A 24169-nucleotide genomic window follows, 5' to 3' on the forward strand; every position below is an offset into this window, starting at 1 on the left:
CTTGTTTTAACATTAGTGCCTGGAAAACCTAGGTCCCCACAGATACATCTCAACATCTCGTGGAAAGTCCTTTCCTCTGTATTAATGGTCATGGTTTTGGAATAATAACTGGAACTCCTGATTTTCTGTGACGTCATTTTCATCAATTGCTTCATCCTGGTCAGGTAGGTTCGTGGTGGGTCTCGTTTGCCCTAAATCATGGGGTGCAAGGCAGAAATACCTTAGACAGGGCACCAATCCATTGCAGGGGTTCAGCCACCCCAGTGACATTAAAGATAGAGAGCCAGTCATGTCTGTGTAGACAGCTGGCCGGCCAATAGCATAGCTTAAATTCAAACCTGAATCTCAGTGACGATTGGTTATTGTAATAGACCGTTAAGCCATTCAAGTCACTACAGGAAAACCTTGTAGCTACCAGTAGCATAAGGTGGTACAAGCTCAAAAGCATGCAATACCAGGATGCAGGCCATTGCACAACAAGAGTGAAACATGGCCGTTTAAGTGCATTAACCCAGCAGCAGGATCAGTATCTGCTCCTTTGTGCAAGGAAGAACAGCAGGAGCACTACCAGAGCCCTACAAAAGGACCTCCAGCAGGCTACTGGTGTTCATGTTTCTGACCAAGCTGGCATGACAATGACATGAATGCCCCCAACTTGTGTATAATAAAAAATATTTGGATTGCTACAGGATGTCAGAATATTTACATAGTCCCTGCTCGATAAATTAAATGCAACTAATCCATTGCTGTAGCTTCAGTTTCTGTCTCAGCAATGCTATCTTCCTTCCTCATGTGTGTCGGAGGAGGCATGTTCTAGCCTACGGCGCTCTACGCCAGAGTGCCCAGGAAATGGAGTATATCCAAATCGGGACAATAAATATAAATTTACACAACAAGAGCTAAACATGGCCGTTTAAGGGCATTAACCCAGCAGCAGGATCAGCATCTACTCGTTAGTGCGAGGAAGAACAGTGGGAGCACTGCCAGAGCCCTACAAAAGGACCTCCAGCGGGTTACTGGTGTTCATGTTTCGGACCAAACTGCATAAGGACCCAGCATCCTCTAGCGGAACATGTGCTTACAGCCCATCAATGTGCAGCTTTACTGGCATTTGGCACTGGTGCCCTGTTCTCTTCACAGATGAGAGCAGGTTCACACTGAGCATATGTGACAGACCTGAAAGAGTTTGGAGACACCATGGCTGCATTCAACATCCTCCAGATTGACTGGTTTGCTAGTGAGTCAGTGATGGTCTGGAGTCACACAAACCTCCATGTGATGTCCAATGGTACCTTGAGTGCTTTTCTGCACCAGGATGAAATTGGTTTTCAACTTAAAACTTTAGTTCATCGAAATCTTATTTATTATTATTATTATTATTTTCTTTAATATAAAATGTGTTTCTATATCATTATTGAAACTATTACTACACTGTAGAGTCACTTTATTATGAGCACTTTCTACTTTTGAGGCAGCAGTGCGAAGCTCATGAAGGAAGTCATGTTTCATGAGCTGGCTTGGTGGGTATATACTGTAAGGTGTGTGATAGGCTGTCTGCACATACAGTGCCTTGCAAAAGTATTCAGCCCCCTTGAACTTTTCAACCTTTTGCCACATTTCAGGCTTCAAACATAACGATATGAAATTGTAATTTTTTGTGAAGAATCAACAACAAGTGGGACACAATTGTGAAGTGGAACGAAATTTATTGGATATTTTAAACTTTTTTTAGAAATAAAAAACTGAAAAGTGGGGCGTGCAATATTATTCAGCCCCCTTGCGTTAATACTTTGTAGCGCCACCTTTTGCTGCGATTACAGCTGCAAGTCGCTTGGGGTATGTCTCTATCAGTTTTGCACATCGAGAGACAGAAATTTTTGCCCATTCTTCCTTGCAAAACAGCTCGAGCTCAGTGAGGTTGGATGGAGAGCGTTTGTGAACAGCAGTTTTCAGCTCTTTCCACAGATTCTCGATGGGATTCAGGTCTGGACTTTGACTTGGCCATTCTAACACCTGGATACGTTTATTTGTGAACCATTCCATTGTAGATTTTGCTTTATGTTTTGGATCATTGTCTTGTTGGAAGATAAATCTCCGTCCCAGTCTCAGGTCTTTTGCAGAATGCAACAGGTTTTCTTCCAGAATGGTCCTGTATTTGGCTCCATCCATCTTCCCATCAATTTTAACCATCTTCCCTGTCCCTGCTGAAGAAAAGCAGGCCCAAACCATGATGCTGCCACCACCATGTTTGACAGTGGGGATGGTGTGTTCAGGGTGATGAGCTGTGTTGCTTTTACGCCAAACATAACGTTTTGCATTGTGGCCAAAAAGTTCGATTTTGGTTTCATCTGACCAGAGCACCTTCTTCCACATGTTTGGTGTGTCTCCCAGGTGACTTTTTATAGATATCTTTGAGAAATGGCTTTCTTCTTGCCACTCTTCCATTAAGGTTAGATTTGTGCAGTGTACGACTGATTGTGTCCTATGGACAGAGTCTCCCACCTCAGCTGTAGATCTCTGCAGTTCATTCAGAGTGATCATGGGCCTCTTGGCTGCATCTCTGATCAGTCTTCTCCTTGTTTGAGCTGAAAGTTTAGAGGGACGGCCGGGTCTTGGTAGATTTGCAGTGGTCTGATACTCCTTCCATTTCAATATGATCGCTTGCACAGTGCTCCTTGAGATGTTTAAAGCTTGGGAAATCTTTTTGTATCCAAATTCGGCTTTAAACTTCTCCACAACAGTATCTCGGACCTGCCTGGTGTGTTCCTTGGTCTTCATGATGCTCTCTGCGCTTTAAACAGAACTCTGAGACTGTCACAGAGCAGGTGCATTTATACGGAGACTTGATTACACACAGGTGGATTCTATTTATCACCATCAGTCATTTAGGTCAACATTGGATCATTCAGAGATCCTCACTGAACTTCTGGAGTGAGTTTGCTGCACTGAAAGTAAAGGGGCTGAATAATATTGCACGCCCCACTTTTTAGTTTTTTATTTCTAAAAAAAGTTTAAAATATCCAATAAATTTCGTTCTACTTCACGATTGTGTCCCACTTGTTGATGATTCTTCACAAAAAATTACAATTTCATATCGTTATGTTTGAAGCCTGAAATGTGGCAAAAGGTTGAAAAGTTCAAGGGGGCTGAATACTTTTGCAAGGCACTGTATATCCCTCCTTGCTGTCATGGGTAAAAGTACCATGGGTAAAATTGTCTTCCCTGGGGTGGATGGGATCTTACAGCAAGACAATGCAACATGTCACAAGGCTAGAAATGTCCGACATTGGTTGGAAGGGCATGACCAAGACTTTCAAGTACAACCCTGGCCCCCTAATTCTCCAGACATGAACTCAACTGAGCATCTGTGGGACCACCTCGATCGTTGTGTTCGCTCTATGGATCCTCCTCTACACTCCCTCCAGCAGCTGTGTGATGCACTGCAGTCTGCTTGGCTTCAGATACCTGTGACAACCTACCACTCCCAGCCTGTCTAGCTGCCGTCCGTGCTGCACACGGCAGTTACTCTGGAAATTAGCTGGTGGTCATAATAATGTGACTGTGTATATTCTATATTATTACACCTTTTAGGATCTGACAACATTAAAAATAAATAAATACATAAATAAATACTTCTGATGGGTTTGTAAACTTTTTCTTGCAACTGTGAGATTTTAGTCAATAGTACTTTATTAAACCCTAAATCCGATCCAGAATCAACACTGTAAACTCCAAGGTTTAAAAAATAATTTCATCTGCTACTCAGCTAATCCACAGACCTTTAGCTTTCTGATGATACATTTCCCAGCTTTGGTCATTTTGCTTAATCTAAAATAGAAATACAGTGGTTCTTTTTATAAAGCAGAGTTGATTTATCATGAGCAGCTGGCCACGCAGTGACCTGTATCAGACAGTGATGAATCCTGCGAGCCATATTATGAGTTAAAACCGGCTAAATATACCAGACATAAAGCAATATATCATTTGGTAGCTCAAACTGGCTGATACGTGATTTACATATAAAAACTGCTGAAACTGAAAATGATTTACTTAAAGACCATTACAAAAACCCAGGATGTGTTTAATTAGACGTTAGTGGTTTACAGCAAATTGATTACAGTAATGCGACAATATTATTTTTATTTATTGTCCCAATTTGGATATACTCCATTTCCTGTGCACTCCGGTGAAGAAGGCCGTAGGCTACAACATGCCTCCTATGACACGCATGAATAAAGCAGATAGCATCACTGAGACTGAATCTACAGCAATGGATTAGTTGCGTTTTATTTATCGTACAGGGACAATGTGAATATTCTGACATCCTGTAGCAATCCAAATGTTTTTAACTATAATTTATAAGGCACCGCAGAACCTTGTGTGGTGTTTGGGTCTGTGGGACTCGTTTTCAATTTTTACCAAAAGAAAAATGATGCTATTTATTATTATTGTAACCTCAGACTTCTTGCCTTTGGCTCATTTTGTGTGAAGAACATATAAAATAGCACAAGTTCACACTGTACACCCCCCCCCCCCCCCCCCTACACATTTATATTACACATGTGGTGTTCAGGTCCACTGGACCCACAGGTATAAAAGTGTGTCCCTTTACTCGTACTACCACATGACCTGCTGTGAGTGTGTGTGTCTCTGTGTGTGAGAGAGAGAGACAGGCAGAGTGCCAGACAGAGAGAGAGGCAGACAGACAGAAATACAGACAGAGAGAAACACATGGACAGACAGAGAGAAACATAGAGACAGGCAGAGAGACAGAGAAGAAGACAAACAGGCAGAGACAGACAGACAGACAGATAAAACAGACAGAGAGAGAAACAGACAGACAGGCAGAGATAGACAGAAAGGCAGGCAGTCAGAAAGACAGAGATAGACATACAGAGAGACATATAGTACTGATACAGACAGAGAGAAACATACAGACAGACACAGTCATTAATATTAAAAAAAGAGCCCTTAAATTCTGGATGCACCTAAAATCCAGTCCCACAACAAGCCTGCAGTTTCAGGCACTCCAATCCCAAGAGCTCTACCCTGAAAAGAGTCCCCTGTGTCAGCTGGTCCAGAGACTGACCAACACACTGACCCCTAACAACCCTAACTCTCTGACCAGCACTGCTTCCCAAACACCAATCAGAATCACCCAAATTATCAAACACCTCAAAAACACTTATCTGGAACATTGGAGAACCCAAACTCAATCCCAAAACAGACTAAACTGCTATCTGACCCTAAAACATGAATACAACCTGGCCACGTATCTCCTCACTGTCTGAGATACGAAGCAGAGACAGATCCTCACCAAAAAAAGACTGAGTGACCACAGCCTGGCCATCAAGAGAGGCAGGTTAAAAAAGTCCTGGATCCCCAGAGAGGAGAGACTGTGTGGTCACTGCAGGACAGGTGAGGTTGAGACAGAGGTGCACTTCCTTCTAAGCTGCCCAAAATACACAACAATTAGACACAAATATTTTGATCAGTTTGGAAGAGAGGTGAGCGGCTTCAGAACGCTGACAGACAGTGAAAAACTGGCCATTATATTAGGAGAGGGACCATCAGCCTCCACTGCATCCAGATATGTACAGGAGTGTCACACACTCCGGGACAGTGAGTGAAACACCAAATAAAATCCCCACTTACCCCCCGAACACACACACCCCCGCACACACACACCCCCGCACACCCACCACACACACACCACACACATCGCACACCCACCACACACACACACACTAATATTTTCTCTCTTTTTGTGTGAACAATTGTTTGACTATAAATTGAATATTTTCTTACAATTTTTTTTTCTATGTATATACTTGTTCTTTTTTCAAATATTTATATATACTAATGTAAGCTTTGACAATACAAATATGTAAATTTGTCATGTCAATAAAGCAAATTGAATTGAATTGAATTGAGAGAGAATGACAGACAGAGAGAAACAAAGAGACAGGCAGAGAGACAGAGAGAGAAACAGACAAACAGACAGAGAGACAAACAGGCAGAGAGACAGAGAGAGAAACAGACAAACAAACAGGAAGGCGGGGCAGTCAGAAAGAGAGAGATCGACATACAGAGAGACATATAGTACTGATACAGAGAGAAACAGACAGACAGACACAGAGAGAGAGAAAGACAGACAGACAGAAACAGATGGACAGACAGAGAGAAACAAAGAGACAGGCAGAGAGACAGAGAGAATAACAGACAAACAGACAGATAGATAAAAACAAACAGACAGACAGGCAGAGACAGACAGAAAGGCAGGCAGTCAGAAAGAGAGAGACAGACATAGAGAGAGACACAGTACTGATACAGACAGAGACAGACAGAGAGAAACAGACAAGCACAGAGAGAGAAAGACAGACAGACAGACAGAAACAGACAGAGAGAAACAATGAGACAGGCAGAGAGACAGAGAGAGAAACAGACAGAGACAGACAGACAGAAAAAAAACCAGACAGACAGGCAGAGACAGACAGGAAGGCAGGCAGTCAGAGAGAGAGAGAAAGACAGACAGACAGAAACAGACGGACAGAGAGATACAGACAGAGACAGACAGATAGATAAAGACAGACAGGAAGGCAGGAGGTCAGAGAGAGACAATGACAATTTAACCGTTTTCGGAGGGAGATGTTATTTGACATGCTAGCGCGTTGTGCCACCTCATCCATTGATTTGAATGGCATGATGCTAACTGTGTTAGCTTAGTAAGCGAGAACCGATGTAATCGCTGTCTAAGTAGTGCATTTGAATAACCTGCCTTATAAGTCAATGACTTATTACAATCCTCTCTACTTAGGAAGCTGCCTACGTAGACAGTAAGACAGCAAGGCAGCTCACTAGGTTTTCGGACACACCCTTAATGTGACCTAGTCTACCTAATCTATGAGCAATATAGTGTAGATATTTTTATATATGTATTTTTTTCTTACTGATCACGACTGTTGGGTGACTTTGCTGTTTTATACTGGTGAATATAAATAAAAGCATAAACTATTTAATTTATCATTGTTTTTTTCTTATTATTTTGATAATAAACACTAGTTTTAAGGAACTGTGTGAATTTAATCTTCTGTTTAGTCAAAATAACCCAACATGATTACTGGATGGATTCAATACAAATGAATCCATCAGATTAAGGGAGGATTTGGGGTTGGTAAATTAATGTTCCCAATTGCCTAACCACAGATTGAGCAAGTACCTGATGTTCATGTTGATGGCTGTTTATGTTGATGACTGATAAAATTTCCTCTTAGGGATGTTTACAGGAGGAATGTGACTAGCCATTACACAGCTTTTATCTTGTGACCTGGATGTGAGATTTAAGATCTTTGTATGTCTGAGTCATTGCCAGAGACAGGTTAAAAGCAACAAGAATCAGATTATATTAGATTGTTTGTACCCGAAGACCAACAATACAATAATAAATGTAACTTAAATATAAGAAAAGCAATAAGATCAGACGTTTTTTTCCATCTATTTCTCTGATTGTGCTAACCTGTGTTCAATTTCCCATTATTAGTCTGAGTGGAGAAATCGTGTGTGTGTACCGCTGTCCAAATCTTATTTAAGTCACATTACCTATCAAACCAATTCTAAACCATGTTTAATGTCCAGAACTATTCCAGAACCATAATTACAAGTTGTCTGCATTTGACCCTGTTTGCATTTCAGGCCTGCAACACATTCCAAAAAAAAGTTGAGACAGTAAAGTATTTACCACTTTGTAATGTTGCCATTCCTTTTCACCACACTTAAAAGACGTCTTGGCACCGAGGATACCAAGTGATTTAGTGTTTCAGTTTTTATTTTTTTTCCATTCTTCCTACAAACACGTCTTAAGATGTGCAACAGTACGGGGTCGTCGTTGTCGCATTTTTCATTTCAAAATTCTCCACACATTCTCTATTGGGGACAGGTCAGGACTGCAGGCAGGCCAGTCCAGTACTCGTATCCTCTTCTCCCGCAGCCATGCCTTTGTAATGTGTGCAGCATGTGGTTTTGCATTGTTTTGTTGAAAAATGCATGGATGCCCTGGAAAAGATGACGTCTTGAGGGCAGCACATGTTGCTCTAAGATCTCAATGTACTTTTCTGCATTAATGCTGCCATCACAGAAGTGTAAATTACCTTTGTCAAGGGCACTGACACAGCCCCATACCATTGCAGACCCTGGCTTTTGGACTTTTTTTTTTTTTTTTAAAGAGACCTAGAATGCTGATTCATCTGACCACAATACACGTTTCCACTGTGTGATGGTCCATCCTAGGTGCCTCAGAGCCCAGAGAAGTCGACGCCACTTCTGGACATGGTTAACATAAGGCTTCTTTTTTGCACAGTAAAGTTTTAAGTGGCATTTGTGCATGTAACTCTGTATTGTAGTGCTTGACAAAGGTTTGCCAAAGTAATCCCTCACCCATGTGGTTATATCAGCTATTGTTGAGTGGCGGTTCTTGATGCAGTGCCATCTGAGGGATCGAAGATCACGGGCATTTAGCTTAAGCTTGCACCCTTGGCCTTTATGCACTGAAATTCCTCCCAATTCCTTTAATCGTTTAATGATATTATGCACTGTAGAGGGAGAAATATGCAAATCCCTTCCAAACTTTCTTTGAGGTACATTGTTTTTAAACATTTTAATAATTTCTCACACATTTGTTGACAAACTGGAGATCCTCTGATCATCTTTGCTCATCAAAGACTCCTGGATGCTGCTTTTGTACTAAGCTGTTTTGGAATGTGTAGCAGGCCTGAAATGCAGGAATGGATGTTTATTAATAAATGAAATGAAGTTGAGCAGACAAAACATGAAATATCTCAGGTTCATCCTGTCTGCAATCAAATAAAAGTCAAAGTATATGTAAGGAACACTGCATTTTATTTTATTTGCATTTTCCATACTGTCCCAACTTTTTCTGATTTGGGGTTGTAGTAATTGTTTACTTATCAAAAAGTGGCTGGCAAGTTTTTCCACATTTGTCTGAATATGAGTATTAATAGATTTTATACATCCATTAATGCTTCTGCTTCATGTACTTTATACTGAAGTGCCAGTAAAAAAACTGGTACACCTGTCTAATACTTGATAGGTCCCCCACGGGAGCATAGGACTGCAGAAATATGATGTCGCATAGACTCCATGAGCTTGCGAAAATATTCTGTAAGCAATAAACACCATACTTCCTGCAGAATGGTCCACACTTCTGTTTTATTCCGAGGTGTCCCAGATTAGTTTGATAACGTTGAGATCTGGTGACTTAGGTGGGAATGGCAAAACAACAAACTCAGATGAGTGTTCCTCTCACCATCATGTGGCATCTCTAGATGTAAGTGGCGGTGCATTGTCCAGTTGGAAGAAGCCAAACCCATCAGAATGAATGCAGGACATACACTGATCAGCCATAACATTAAAACCACCTCCTGGTTTCTACACACACTGTCCATTTTATCAGCTCTACTTAAGCACTTTGTAGTTCTACAATTACTGACTGTAGTCCATCTGTTTCTCTGCATGCTTTGTTAGCCCCATTTTATGCTGTTCTTCAATGGTCAGGACCCCCACAGGACCACTACAGAGTAAGTATTACTTGGGTGTTGGATCATTCTCAGCACTGCAGTGACACTGACATGGTGGTGGTGTGTTAGCAGCGTCCTCTGACCACTGATGAAGGTCTAGAAGATGACCAACTCAAACAGCAGCAATAGATGAGCAATTGTCCCTGACTTTACATCTACATGGTGGACCAACTAGGTAGGAGTGTCTATTAGAGGGACAGTGAGTGGACACGGTATTTAAAAAACTCCAGCAGCGCTGCTGTGTCTGATCCACTCATACCAGCACAACACACACTAACATACCACCACCATGCTGAGAATCATCCACCAACAAATTAATACCAGCTGTGTCATGGTCCTGACCATTAAAGAACAGGGTGAAAGCAGGCTAAAAAGGTATGTAGAGAAACAGATGGACTACAGTCAGTAATTCTAGAACTACAAAGTGCTTCTATATGGTAAGTGGAGCTGATAAAATGGACAGTGCATGTAGAAACCAGGAGGTGGTTTTAATGTTATGGCTGATTGGTGTATATGGGTGTAACTCGTCAGAAAGGAGACACACATGTACCAGAGGTCCCATAAAATGCCAGAGTCATTATAGATCCACCACCAGCTACTACAGACCCCAATGTATCAGTTTTTCTGGCACTTTAGTGTACTTGACCAAATAAATGTGAATAACTGACCATGAGCTTGTTGGGCATCCCATTCCAAAACCATAAGCACTAAAATAGAGATACATCCACTTTACTGAGATGGCTCTCTGAGGTCAGTCACTGATCATGGACAAGAATGCCTGGCTTGCATTTGAGATTTAAATTATTAACAACAGTATTTAATGGAGTAAAGATCAGAGCTATGTGCAGGCCACTGCTTTCTTTCGACATAATGTTATTCTGAAACAAGAAAGAGACTTTCACAAACTTATGGCACAAAGTTGGAAGCATATCGTAGTTAATATTACCTAATTTTACTTAATTATTTCAACAATCTGTTAGCAGATGTGGCTGAAACACTTAAACGTGCTTGAACTTCTTTTGAATTAATAAAAAAGCTCAGGGTGAAATGACACTTTACAGGCTAAATTAATCACTGCTCGATATAATCAACCACTTCATGCACACAGTTTGACTAAGAACATTACAAAACCTTAATGGAATATTAAACCCAGAACTGGCACTATTACGTTCAAATTAACCCAAACGAAATCCACAAATTACAGCAGTGGTTTCTATTCTCTTATTGATATTACACAGACTTAAGAGACTCCTCGAGACAGCAGCGTATCACAAGACTCAATAAGAGAAGATTACTGTAATCCACTTCAAATGAAAACAGAGTGACTTTAATCTCGTGAAGTTATTCTCTCAAACGTCATGGCAGACACAAGGCGCTGCCATGAAACTACTTCATTAAACATGGAACACTTTAATTGCATGATAATAATAATAATGATAATAATAATGATAATAATAATAATAATAAATAATAATAAAAATAATAATTTTGATGAGTGTTTTCAATACACAATTCTCTTTGTCAATACAGTAGACCCTTCACTTATGAATTTAATTGGTTATGAAGGGCTGTTCTTAAGTCAAAATGTTCGTTAGTAAACCTATTTTTCCCATAAGAAATAATGTAAATAGAATTAATCCGTGCCAGACCCTCCAAACCACCCCCTTACCTAACCTTTCTAATGTCTTAAATTGTCTTTTTTGTTATAAATACAATTATATTTGCCCTTAAATCTTAAATTATAGAATAGACATTACTGTAATAAACAATAATAAACAACAATACACAGTAGTACTGTACATAAAAAACACATTCAGTACAGTACGTGTGCTGTATCATACACCATAATAGATCCTTCTTTTTATATAAAATGTATCTACCAGAAACAGCAATAACTCTCATATTTCTCTATTATTTCCTTCTTTATTTCAATAGTGTTGTATTTTGTAGGTGTAATTGCATGAAAGAAAGAATACTTTACTCAGCGATTTCATTTTCTGTCACTCACTATCCCCTCTGTCTGATACACAGTGACAGCTACTGGCAGGAGTAATTATACAACACAACAAATGTAATAGATTTGTTCATTTTCTCACCACTGCGCTTCCTTTGCACATTCTTTGCGGAAAAACACCTTCCGCTGTCCAAATGTTTGCACACTGTATATATATATATACAGTGAAAGACGGTTGGAGTGAACTTGTTCGTGACGTCACGTGTTTCGCGAATTTCGGTTCGTAATCCGAAATTTGTTCGTACGTTAAGTTGAAAAAGATAGTTCGTAACCCGAAATGTTTGTATGGTAAACCGTTCGTAACTCAAGGGTCTACTGTACATTTAGGCAATAATCTGAAATATTTCAGGCTTGAATCTGGTCATAGAATGTTTTGACATGTAGTAGCATTATTGGTAGATGGGTCATTCCTGGGATTCAGTGCCTTTTGGACCTTAAAACGTTTTGAAAATGAAACACTGTTTTAATTTCTTTTTCATGTTTTGTTATAAAAAGGACATGTTATACTTTCCCAAACTAATATTGGTCAAGCTAAATTACACATGCACCTCATATACACTGTGACGTTCACCCTGTTAAGTATTAGGTTGTAATAGGGTGGACCATAACAGGGTGGACATTCTGACATAAATTTAGCCATTAGATAGCGAATGAGCAAAACCATCCTAGCTTAAAAGTGAATTCAGACAAAGAATTCTCTGCTTTTCAGTATGATTATTTTTAAAATGATCAAGTCGTATTGCTTTTTCTCATATATCCCATAACAGGGTGGACAAGTTATGGTTGACCATACAAGACTTTTAGGATAAAATGTGAAAAAAACAACATTAAAATGAGGAGTTAGCCACATATCTTCCACAGAAAGATCATGTGAGCTCCAGGAAATGATGTCAGTATGCAAAACAGTTCTTCAATTTTTAAGAGACAGCAGTAAGAAATAACAGGGTGGACGGCAACTTGAGGGACGTGTAAAAAACCCTTATAATCAGCAATAAAATTAAACTCATGAAGAAAAAAAAATCCAAGGTTTAGAGGGACTTAAGCAAAACCTTTTAAACAGTATTGCAAGACATATATTTTCATGATTAAACCTTATGGGTTGGTTTCACAGACAGGGATTAAGCCTAGTCCTAGACTACACAGCATTTTGAATGGAGATTCTGGAGAACACAGAAAACATTGTGTTTAGTATTTGAAAGTGTTAATTATTTCAGTAAGATTTTTAGAAGTTGTATTGTTTAAAATATACTTAATAAATACACTGATCAGTACTGGGGACACAAAAGGCACTGAATTGTAGGAATGACCCAGATAGTAAATTATCTGAATAACTAGATCATTGTTGGGTGTTCACATATTTTTGGCCCTACAAAGTATTTATGTATAGAACTGCTCAATGCACAAAAAATCTGGCAACACCATGAATCATGGGATAGTTTTGAGCTTTAACCTTAGGAAAGGTCACTGTAGTTCAGCATGGTGGATAAGATGAATGGCTGAATGGGGAACATACAGTATATTGAACATAGACTGTAAACTGCAGACACCAGTATAAATGCTACACTGCACTAGATCACAATCTGTCTTGTACACTGCACCACAATTTACTGTCCACTGCACCAGTGTATATTGTACACATTTCTATATAATGTACACTGCACTATTATTTATTATACACTGCACCATTGCATATTATACACTGCACCATTATATATTGTACACAGCAACACTATATATTATACACATCTCTATATAATGTACACTGCACCACTATATATTGTACACTGCAACACTAAATATTATACACATCTCTATATAATGTACACTGCACCACTGTATACTGTACACTGCAACACTATACATTGTCCACATCTCTATATAATGTACAATGCACCACTATATTGAATTCACTGCACCATTATATATTATACACTGCACCATTGCATATTATACACTGCACCACTATATATTGTACACTGCAACACTATATATTATACACATCTTTATATAATGTACACTGCACCACTATATATTGTACAGTGCAACACTATACATTGTCCACATCTCTATATAATGTACACTGCACCACTATATATTATACACTGCACCACTATACATTGTCCACATCTCTATATAATGTACACTGCACCACTATATATTATACACTGCACCACTATATATTGTACACTGCAACACTATACTGTACATTGTCCACATCTCTATATAATGTACACTACACCATTATATTTAATACACTGCACCATTATATATTATACATTGCACCACTATATATTGTACACTGCAACACTATACATTGTCCACATCTCTATATAATGTACACTGCACCATTATATTTAATACACTGCACCATTATATATTATACACCGCACCATTGCATATTATACACTGCACCACTATATATTGTACACTGCAACACTATACATTGTCCACATCTCTATATAATGTACACTGCACCATTATATTTTTTACACTGTGCCATTATATATTATACACTGTACCACTGCATATTATACACTGCAACACTATACATTCCACACATCACTATATAATGCACACATCACTATATAATGCACACTGCACCATTATATTTTATACACTGCACCACGGGCGGCATGGTGGCTTAGTGGGTAGCACTGTCACCTCACAGCAAGAAGGTCCTGGGTTTGATCCCCAGGTGGGGCGGTCTGGGTCCTTTCTGTGTGGAGTTTGCATGTTCTCCCCATATCTGTGTGGGTTTCCTCCGGGTGCTCCGGTTTCCTCCCACAGTGAAGACATACAAGTGAGGTGAACTGGGGATACTAAATTGTTCATGACTGTGTTCGATATAAACTTGTGATGTGTCATGAATGTAACCAAAAGTGTAAAACATGATGTTAAAATCCTAATAAACAAACAAACAATACACTGCACCACTATATATTGTACACCGCAACACTATACATTGTACACATTTCTACAGTATATAATGTACACTGCACCACTATATATTGTATTCTACACAGCTATATATTGTACACTGCATCATTATGTATTGTACACATCACAATATATTGTACACTGCACCATAATGTATTATACACTGCACCACTATGTATTGTACACTGCACCACTATGTACTGTACACTGCACCACTACATATTATACACTGCACCACTATGTATTGTACACTTCATCAATATATAGTGTACACATCACTTTATATTGTATTCTTTACAGCTACAGTATGTATCACTGTATATTGTACACATCACTACATTGTACACTGCACCATAATGTCCTATACACTGCACCACTATGTATTGTACACTGCACCACTATATATTGTACACATCACTATATATTGTACACATCACTTTATATTGTATTCTTCACAGATATGTATTGTACACATCACTTTATATTGTATTCTTCACAGATATGTATTGTACACATCACTATATATTGTACACATCACTACATATTGTACACTGCACCATAATGTTCTATACACTGCACCACTTTGTATTGTACAGTACATTGCACCACTATATATTATACACTGCACCACTATGTATTGTACATTGCACCACTATATATTATACACTGCACCACTATATATTGTACACATTACTGTATATTGTACACATCACTGTCTATTGTACACTTCACCACAGTATATTGCACACTAGTAACCAATTACTTTAGTCTGAGACAGAAAAAAATTACTCAGTTTGGTGTCATTCCAATCATTAGTTTTAGCCCTAATTGCTTAATTTGTTAATGTAAAGTTATAAAATGCATGATACAATTATAGTCCATTGAAAACAAAATGATTTGAAAAAAGAAAAGTAAAAAGTGTCATGCACATTTCACTGTAAGTGCCTATTTCTGAAGCTTTTCCTACTCCTAAATTCAGTAGAGCATACCTAATCATCATATGCATTTTTCTAAGGCGTCTGTGGATTAGCGTTGCATTCCCAAGACAGTGATGTGCTGTTAGTCTGCAGGATTTAAATGAGCATTTATAGGCTGAGGGAGATTGGTAATTTCCACTGAGAAATGTGCCCATACATTTAAAGCAGGATCTCAACCAGCACCAGTGACAGAACTTCATGATAGAGGCTTGTGTATTACATTTGGGTCCTACTCGCCCCGGCGCTCTAAATTAAATCTTGCATTGGCAAATGACTACTCCATTACCACTTGGAAGCTGACGGTAAAAAATTATCACAAGGTACAAGGAAACATGCAATGTAATTAAAGTGATATAAAACTATTTTTTTTCCTTTGTGATTTTACCCTTTTCTCACTTTCAATTACCACTTTCAATTTTCAAGGGCCCTACACTATCACCCTCACAATAGGACATGTGGAGTTGCCAGCCATGTAAAGATGAACTTGTGCTGGAGCAGTGGTGTAACTAGAAGTTCATGGGCCCCAGTGCAAAAAACACTTTTGGGCCCCCTTTATACAGTATATACTGTATATACACCGTTCAGCCATAACATTAAAACCACCTCCTTGTTCCTACACTCACTTTACTGCTAGCATTAGCCACTTGCTACTGTACAGGGTCGGCTCACCTAGCTGCTGCGAGTGCTGCTCGTCCGGCGGGGTTGCTACGGGTCTTTTGCTGTGTGCAGTGGTGGAGGTGTGGGAATAAAGGCACACGACAAGGTAGAGTTCACTTTAACTGTTTAGTCAGGACTTCATTGAGTGTTACAACACTTTAGACTGCCTAGCTTCAGCACCCGAACTACCTACTGGGTTCAATGCTGGGGCCATATGGCAAACAAACTGCAGATCGTCCGAATGCACATGTATAAACCGGGTGCTGCATTCTGATTGGCTGAGCTGAATGTCACTCACATAGTGCGCTACAATACTGTAATATAATAATAATGACCTGGCGAGTGCAGCCAATGGGGGAGGCAGTGCGATGGGGGGTTGAGTTCATGTCATGGAAACCCCCCCCCGCCATGGGCCCCAGTGCACCTGCCCCCCCGGTAGTTACGTCCCTGTGCTGGAGTCAGAAAAAGAAACATATGTCACTGTTGTAGTTGCAGTGAAAGGAAACCTTATGCAACCTTCCCTCCCTCAGACGTGTCTAATTGTGTCTGTCAAGCCTCCGGTCAAGAATGTAGCACTAACACTCAAAGTCAAAAGCTGAACAATCTGGGGTGTTGGGCTAGTGTATTAGGCTACAGCGCCACTCGAACACCCCCTTTAATCATAGTGTTTTATTTAATCATGGTGCATTGGTTGTAAACTTGATACAAGGGATCTTCAAAAAGTTTCAGCACTTTTATATTTTGGTTGGAAACGGTGAGGGTGGGACGAGTAGTAATTAGTTGTGTCTAAGAGACCAAGAGAGAGCTTATTGTCTAGATTTAGCGCCATCTGATTTCCACCTTTTTGGACCGCTCAAAGAAGCTTTAAGAGAAAGAATATTTTCATGTGATGGTGATGTGAAAGCAGCGGTGCTTCAGGCCTTATATGATCATACATAGTGTGCTCACAGATGTGCTGAATTCTACAGTGTAGCACTAATACGACTGCGACTTTAAATCATGGATAAATATAACGTAGCAGGTGTAAAGTATCGTCCTGCCAACACACACCAAGTCGAACCCATTTGGCAGTCCGTTAGCATGGTCAACACTGCCATTTAAGGAATCATTTATGTCTTTGTCTGTTGGGGTTTATTTTAAAGGAACTTAATTTAGTTTAATTAAATTTAGCTAATCTATTTTTCATAGCTGCATATCTTAATGAAATGTAATGAAAGGACAAAGAACCTGACCTCTATGTTTTAGTTTTTTGGATAAAATGATCCAGCATACATAATTAATCAGTGTTGGACAGTAGCATCACTACAAGTAGTGAATCTCTTAGTGTATTTAGACTTTTCACTATGTGCTTGAACAAGAGGTATTAATACAGACCACCCCCCTCCCTCCCCATGGCTATATTAGCCTCCATACTTTTCCAAGGCTTTTTCCAATATTTAAAAGTTTTTTTTTTTTTTTTTTTTTTTTTTTTTTTTTTTTTTATTATTATTATTAGTATTATTATTATTATTATTATTATTATTATTATTATTCATAATTGTTATTTTTTTATTGTTTTTTATTGATTTATTTATTTTTTTAATTATTATTATTATTATTATTATTCATAATTGTTATTTTTTTTTTTTTTTTTTTTAATTATTATTAATAATATTATTATTATCTTTATTATTGTTATTATTATTATTCATAATTCTTTTTTATTTATTATTTATTTATTTATTTTTGGGGGGCATTTGCACCTTTTCACTCAAAAGAGCACTGCCATTTGATTACAAGTCCTGCCTCATAATTGATGTTCGTCAAGCCATGTCTTTATAAACCTCATTTAGTGCACGTGGGCATATGCTGGAACATGAACCTTCCCCAATTGTACCCAAACTGTGATAGAGTTATCACTGATCTTACAGAACTGTTTGCAGTGTATGTTGATGCAACATCTGAACTCAGTTGTGCCTGTTAGACGCCCAGTCAAGTCGATAGCGAGGATATGATCTTAAGAGCTCAAGCTTTTTACAGAAAAAAGTAGACCCACAAAATGTGACCTGCATTCTATGAGAAAAGTAAACAAAAAGGAACAGCGCCCAGGGGGCACAGCGGGATATTCCACGATATTCTGAACTCCTCGGTTCGGAACTCGGCATTGCCACCGGTCGGCTGGGCGCCATCTATCGGGCATAATTGGCAGTGCCTGCAGCAGACACTTCTCTACTAGGCGGGATGACCAGACTATGTGGGTGGGGCCTTCAAACGCCGCCACTGATTTGTGTAAAAAAGTGTGTGATGGTTTTATAAACGTTGCAGAAGCACAGACTAGCCTGCTGCTCTTCTAAACCAATGAGGGTGTCGTGCAACTGGCACTAAGGTTCACAGTTAAACTAAGCGTATTCAAACTGGTACAACACAAAAAGCAGGGTAAAAAAGAACAAACCAGACAGGGTGGTTATATAGGGCTTTTATTCATTTATAGTACTTTGTTGAGCTGAAATGGTTGTTTGTGGCTCAACCCTTCTTGGCTTCAATTAAAACCTGTTATTAACAGTATTAATAAAGAACAGATGATACAGTTTGCACTAATGATGCAAATATTTATTAAAACTAGCATGTCTCAGTTTATTTTGTTTAGTTTGTTATCCAAATCTATACAGATTTTTTTCCTGGCATTTTGGGTCTGTATTTTGTTGCTAAGAAACCCAGAAACCTTCACGTTCAGCTGTGAATTTCAACACGTCGTCACTTTATCCAATTAGCAAAACTGATATCTAACCAGTTGACAGTTACAAATGTGTACCACAGTAAGCTAGCTTGTACTGTCATGGAGGCCTGTGGGAGTGCCTGTGCTAGTTATTTCAGAGCAATTTAATGTGTGAAGGAATAGAACATAATAGAACAACATCTTTCTACTCTGTTGCTGTTTCCTGCCTTTATTTGGTCAACCAAATATTAAAGCTAATAAATGTTTTTATGATTTTTAATCATTAACCTCAAGAGGTTTGTTCACACCTATTGTTAGAAGGTGTATCAGTTAGTCTTATTAAATTAAAGGGTTTTAACTAATGCTCTGTAGAAGACATGATGATTTGCTTCTACACAGCCTGAGTGACTTTCCTTAATTAATAGGACCATAAATACATCAATTCATAACTGATTAAATATAAAAGGGGCCTAGTCTTAGTCCGCCCCACCAGGACGCTATGGCTAGACGTAATGTGACTGACATTTCTTCACAGTCATGTTAAAGTCTGGTGTTTAGTTACCAGAAGTTTGTGTTGCCATTTTCTATATAGGCACTTGGGTGGTACAGCAGTCTATTACGCCAATCCACCACTACTGAGATCCAGGATTGAATCTCAGCCATGCTATCAGCCAGATGGACATCTACACATACATGATCTTTTAGATGACATTGTATCAAGATCTGTCATTCATTAATTGTTACATTCACAAATGCCACTAAAAACTTTACTGTGCTAAAAAAGAATCCTTATGATAACCATGTCCAGAAGCTGTGTTAAGTTCTCTGGGCTCTAGGATGAACAATCTGGGATAGACCATCACAATGATTAGTAGACCAGTTCTGATGATTAATCTAATGTCCTCTATTGGCTATGTTTAAGTGGGGTGGGGTGGTACCTTAACAAAGGTATTCCTGCCTTGTGGCCAGTGTTTCCTGGAGAAACAAAACCCTCCATGACCCAGATCAAGATAAAGCATGGAGTTTTTAAATAACATGTCCACTCACTGTCCACTCTATTAGACACTCCTACGTAGTTGGTCCACCTTGTAGATGTAAAGTGTAAAGAGACGATCACTCATCTATTGCTGCTGTTTGAGTTGGTCATCTTCTAGACCTTCATCAGTGGTCACAGGACACTGCCTATAGGGAGCTGTTGGCTGGATATTTTTGGTTGGTGGACTATTTTCAGTCCAGCAGTGACAGTGAGGTGTTTAAAAATTCCATCAGCATTTCTGTGTCTTATGCACTCATACCAGCACAACACACACTAACACACCACCACCATGTCAGTGTCACTGCAGTGCTGAGAATGATCCACCACCCAAATAATACCTGCTTTGTGGTGGTCCTGTGGGGGTCCTGACCATCGAAGAACAGCATGAAAGGGGGCTAACAAAGCATGCAGAGAAACACATGGGCTACAGTCAGTAATTGTAGAACTACAAAGTGCTTCTATATGGTAAGTGAAAATAGAGGACATTAGATCAATACTTCTTCACAGCACTGTAGCTAGGCGTAGTTCCAATAGATCAGATGTTTAAGGCAGGATCACACTTATTGGATCACAGTTATTGGGCAATTTCAGCAATCGACCATAAAATTTTAGGTGCATAGGTAACAGCTAACATTTCCCTCATGAGCTGTATTAAGGTCTGTGTTCTCTTAAAAAGAATCTTAAGTGTCACATTATCCTCATTTAACAGAGTATAGTGAGTGTAGCGACAGCGTGAATGACACTCACAAGCAGAACTGGTAGAATTGAAAGTCAAGACTCTTTGAAAAGTATGAAGCTTTAAAAATCGATTTGCTGTGGTCATTCAGGCGGTGTTTGGCAGGAGAAATGAAAAAGGGAACTGGATTTGTCACTTTTTCTTTATACCCATGAAAATGTGTCAAACTCTCAGAATAAAAGCTGGCATTTCTGTTATGATGCTTAGCATTTTATTGCATGTCTGATCTCTTCAGCTTTACAAGCACAGCTCAATGACTGTCGAGGCTAAGATTTCATTTGCTACGCTGGTGAAATTGATCAAAATCCAGCTTTTATTCTCAGTTATTGGAGAAACAGCAGTGGTTTTGTGACTTAAAAAAGCTTGAGGTGATACTCGAGTGGCGAAAAAGTCAGTAAGACTAGCCCACTACTGGTCACAGGCACTGTCACTGGGATGTACAATCTGGGATGGACCATCAAGCAGTGATTAGTAGATTGGTTCTGACGATTGATCTAATGTCCTCCATTGGCTATGTTTAGGTGGGGTGGCTGAAGCTCTGAGAGGAATTCAATTCAAAAAGTGAAACTTGTATATTATATTCATTCATTACACACAGACTGATATATTTCAAATGTTTATTTCTTTTAATGTTGATGATTATAACTGACAACTAATGAAAACCCCAAATTCAGTATCTCAGAAAATTAGAATATTGTGACAAGGTACAATATTGAAGACACCTGGTGCCACACTCTAATCAGCTAATTAACTCAAAACACCTGCAAAGGCCTCCAAAAGACGACCATTGACACCTTGCACAAGGAGGGCAAGACACAAAAGGTCATTGCTAAAGAGGCTGGCTGTTCACAGAGCTCTGTGTCCAAGCACATTAATAGAGAGGCGAAGGGAAGGAAAAGATGTGGTAGAAAAAAGTGTACAAGCAATAAGGATAACCGCACCCTGGAGAGGATTGTGAAACAAAACCCATTCAAAAATGTGGGGGAGATTCACAAAGAGTGGACTGCAGCTGGAGTCAGTGCTTCAAGAACCACCACGCACAGACATATGCAAGACATGGGTTTCAGCTGTCGCATTCCTTGTGTCAAGCCACTCTTGAACAAGAGACAGCGTCAGAAGCGTCTCGCCTGGGCTAAAGACAAAAAGGACTGCTGAGTGGTCCAAAGTTATGTTCTCTGATGAAAGTACATTTTGCATTACCTTTGGAAATCAAGGTCCCAGAGTCTGGAGGAAGAGAGGAGAGGCACAGAATCCACGTTGCTTGAGGTCCAGTGTAAAGTTTCCACAGTCAGTGATGGTTTGGAGTGCCATGTCATCTGCTGGTGTTGGTCCACTGTGTTTTCTGAGGTCCAAGGTCAACGCAGCCGTCTACCAGGAAGTTTTAGAGCACTTCATGCTTCCTGCTGCTGACCAACTTTATGGAAATGCAGATTTCATTTTCCAACAGTACTTGGCACCTGCACACAGTGCCAAAGCTACCAGTACCTGGTTTAAGGACCATGGTATCCCTGTTCTTAATTGGCCAGCAAACTCGCCTGACCTTAACCCCATAAAAAATCTATGGGGTATTGTGAAGAGGAAGATGCGATACGCCAGACCCAACAATTCAGAAGAGCTGAAGGCCACTATCAGAGCAACCTGGGCTCTCATAACACCTGAGCAGTGCCACAGACTGATGGACTCTATGCCATGCCGCATTGCTGCAGTAATCCAGGCAAAAGGAGCCCCAGCTAAGTATTGAGTGCTGTACATGCTCATACTTTTCATGTTCATACTTTTCAGTTGGCCAACATTTCTAAAAATCCTTTTTTTGTATTGGTCTTAAGTAATATTCTAATTTTCTGAGATACTGAATTTGGGGTTTTCATTAGTTGTCAGTTATAATCATCAACATTAAAAGAAATAAACATTTGAAATATATCAGTCTGTGTGTAATGAATGAATATAATATACAAGTTTCACTTTTTGAATGGAATTACTGAAATGAATCAACTTTTTTATGATATTCTAATTTTATGACCAGCACCAGTATATATATATATATTATGACCAGCACCATGTCTATATATGTACAGTGCCTTGCAAAAGTATTCAGCCCCCTTGAACTTTTCAACCTTTTGCCACATTTCAGGCTTCAAACATAACGATATGAAATTTTAATTTTTTGTGAAGAATCAACAACAAGTGGGACACAATCGTGAAGTGGAACGAAATTTATTGGATATTTTAAACTTTTTTTAGAAATAAAAAACTGAAAAGTGGGGCGTGCAATATTATTCAGCCCCCTTGCGTTAATACTTTGTAGCGCCACCTTTTGCTGCGATTACAGCTGCAAGTCGCTTGGGGTATGTCTCTATCAGTTTTGCACATCGAGAGACTGAAATTTTTGCCCATTCTTCCTTGCAAAACAGTTCGAGCTCAGTGAGGTTGGATGGAGAGCGTTTGTGAACAGCAGTTTTCAGCTCTTTCCACAGATTCTCGATGGGATTCAGGTCTGGACTTTGACTTGGCCATTCTAACACCTGGATACGTTTATTTGTGAACCATTCCATTGTAGATTTTGCTTTATGTTTTGGATCATTGTCTTGTTGGAAGATAAATCTCCGTCCCAGTCTCAGGTCTTTTGCAGACTGCAACAGGTTTTCTTCCAGAATGGTCCTGTATTTGGCTCCATCCATCTTCCCATCAATTTTAACCATCTTCCCTGTCCCTGCTGAAGAAAAGCAGGCCCAAACCATGATGCTGCCACCACCATGTTTGACAGTGGGGATGGTGTGTTCAGGGTGATGAGCTGTGTTGCTTTTACGCCAAACATAACGTTTTGCATTGTGGCCAAAAAGTTCGATTTTGGTTTCATCTGACCAGAGCACCTTCTTCCACATGTTTGGTGTGTCTCCCAGGTGACTTTTTATAGATATCTTTGAGAAATGGCTTTCTTCTTGCCACTCTTCCATAAAGGCCAGATTTGTGCAGTGTACGACTGATTGTGTCCTATGGACAGAGTCTCCCACCTCAGCTGTAGATCTCTGCAGTTCATTCAGAGTGATCATGGGCCTCTTGGCTGCATCTCTGATCAGTCTTCTCCTTGTTTGAGCTGAAAGTTTAGAGGGACGGCCGGGTCTTGGTAGATTTGCAGTGGTCTGATACTCCTTCCATTTCAATATGATCGCTTGCACAGTGCTCCTTGAGATGTTTAAAGCTTGGGAAATCTTTTTGTATCCAAATCCGGCTTTAAACTTCTCCACAACAGTATCTCGGACCTGCCTGGTGTGTTCCTTGGTCTTCATGATGCTCTCTGCGCTTTAAACAGAACTCTGAGACTATCACAGAGCAGGTGCATTTATACGGAGACTTGATTACACACAGGTGGATTCTATTTATCACCATCAGTCATTTAGGTCAACATTGGATCATTCAGAGATCCTCACTGAACTTCTGGAGTGAGTTTGCTGCACTGAAAGTAAAGGGGCTGAATAATATTGCACGCCCCACTTTTTAGTTTTTTATTTAAAAATTTTATTTAT

This window comes from Trichomycterus rosablanca, chromosome 12 (genome assembly GCF_030014385.1).
Source record: "Trichomycterus rosablanca isolate fTriRos1 chromosome 12, fTriRos1.hap1, whole genome shotgun sequence".
NCBI classification, from domain to species: domain Eukaryota; kingdom Metazoa; phylum Chordata; class Actinopteri; order Siluriformes; family Trichomycteridae; genus Trichomycterus; species Trichomycterus rosablanca.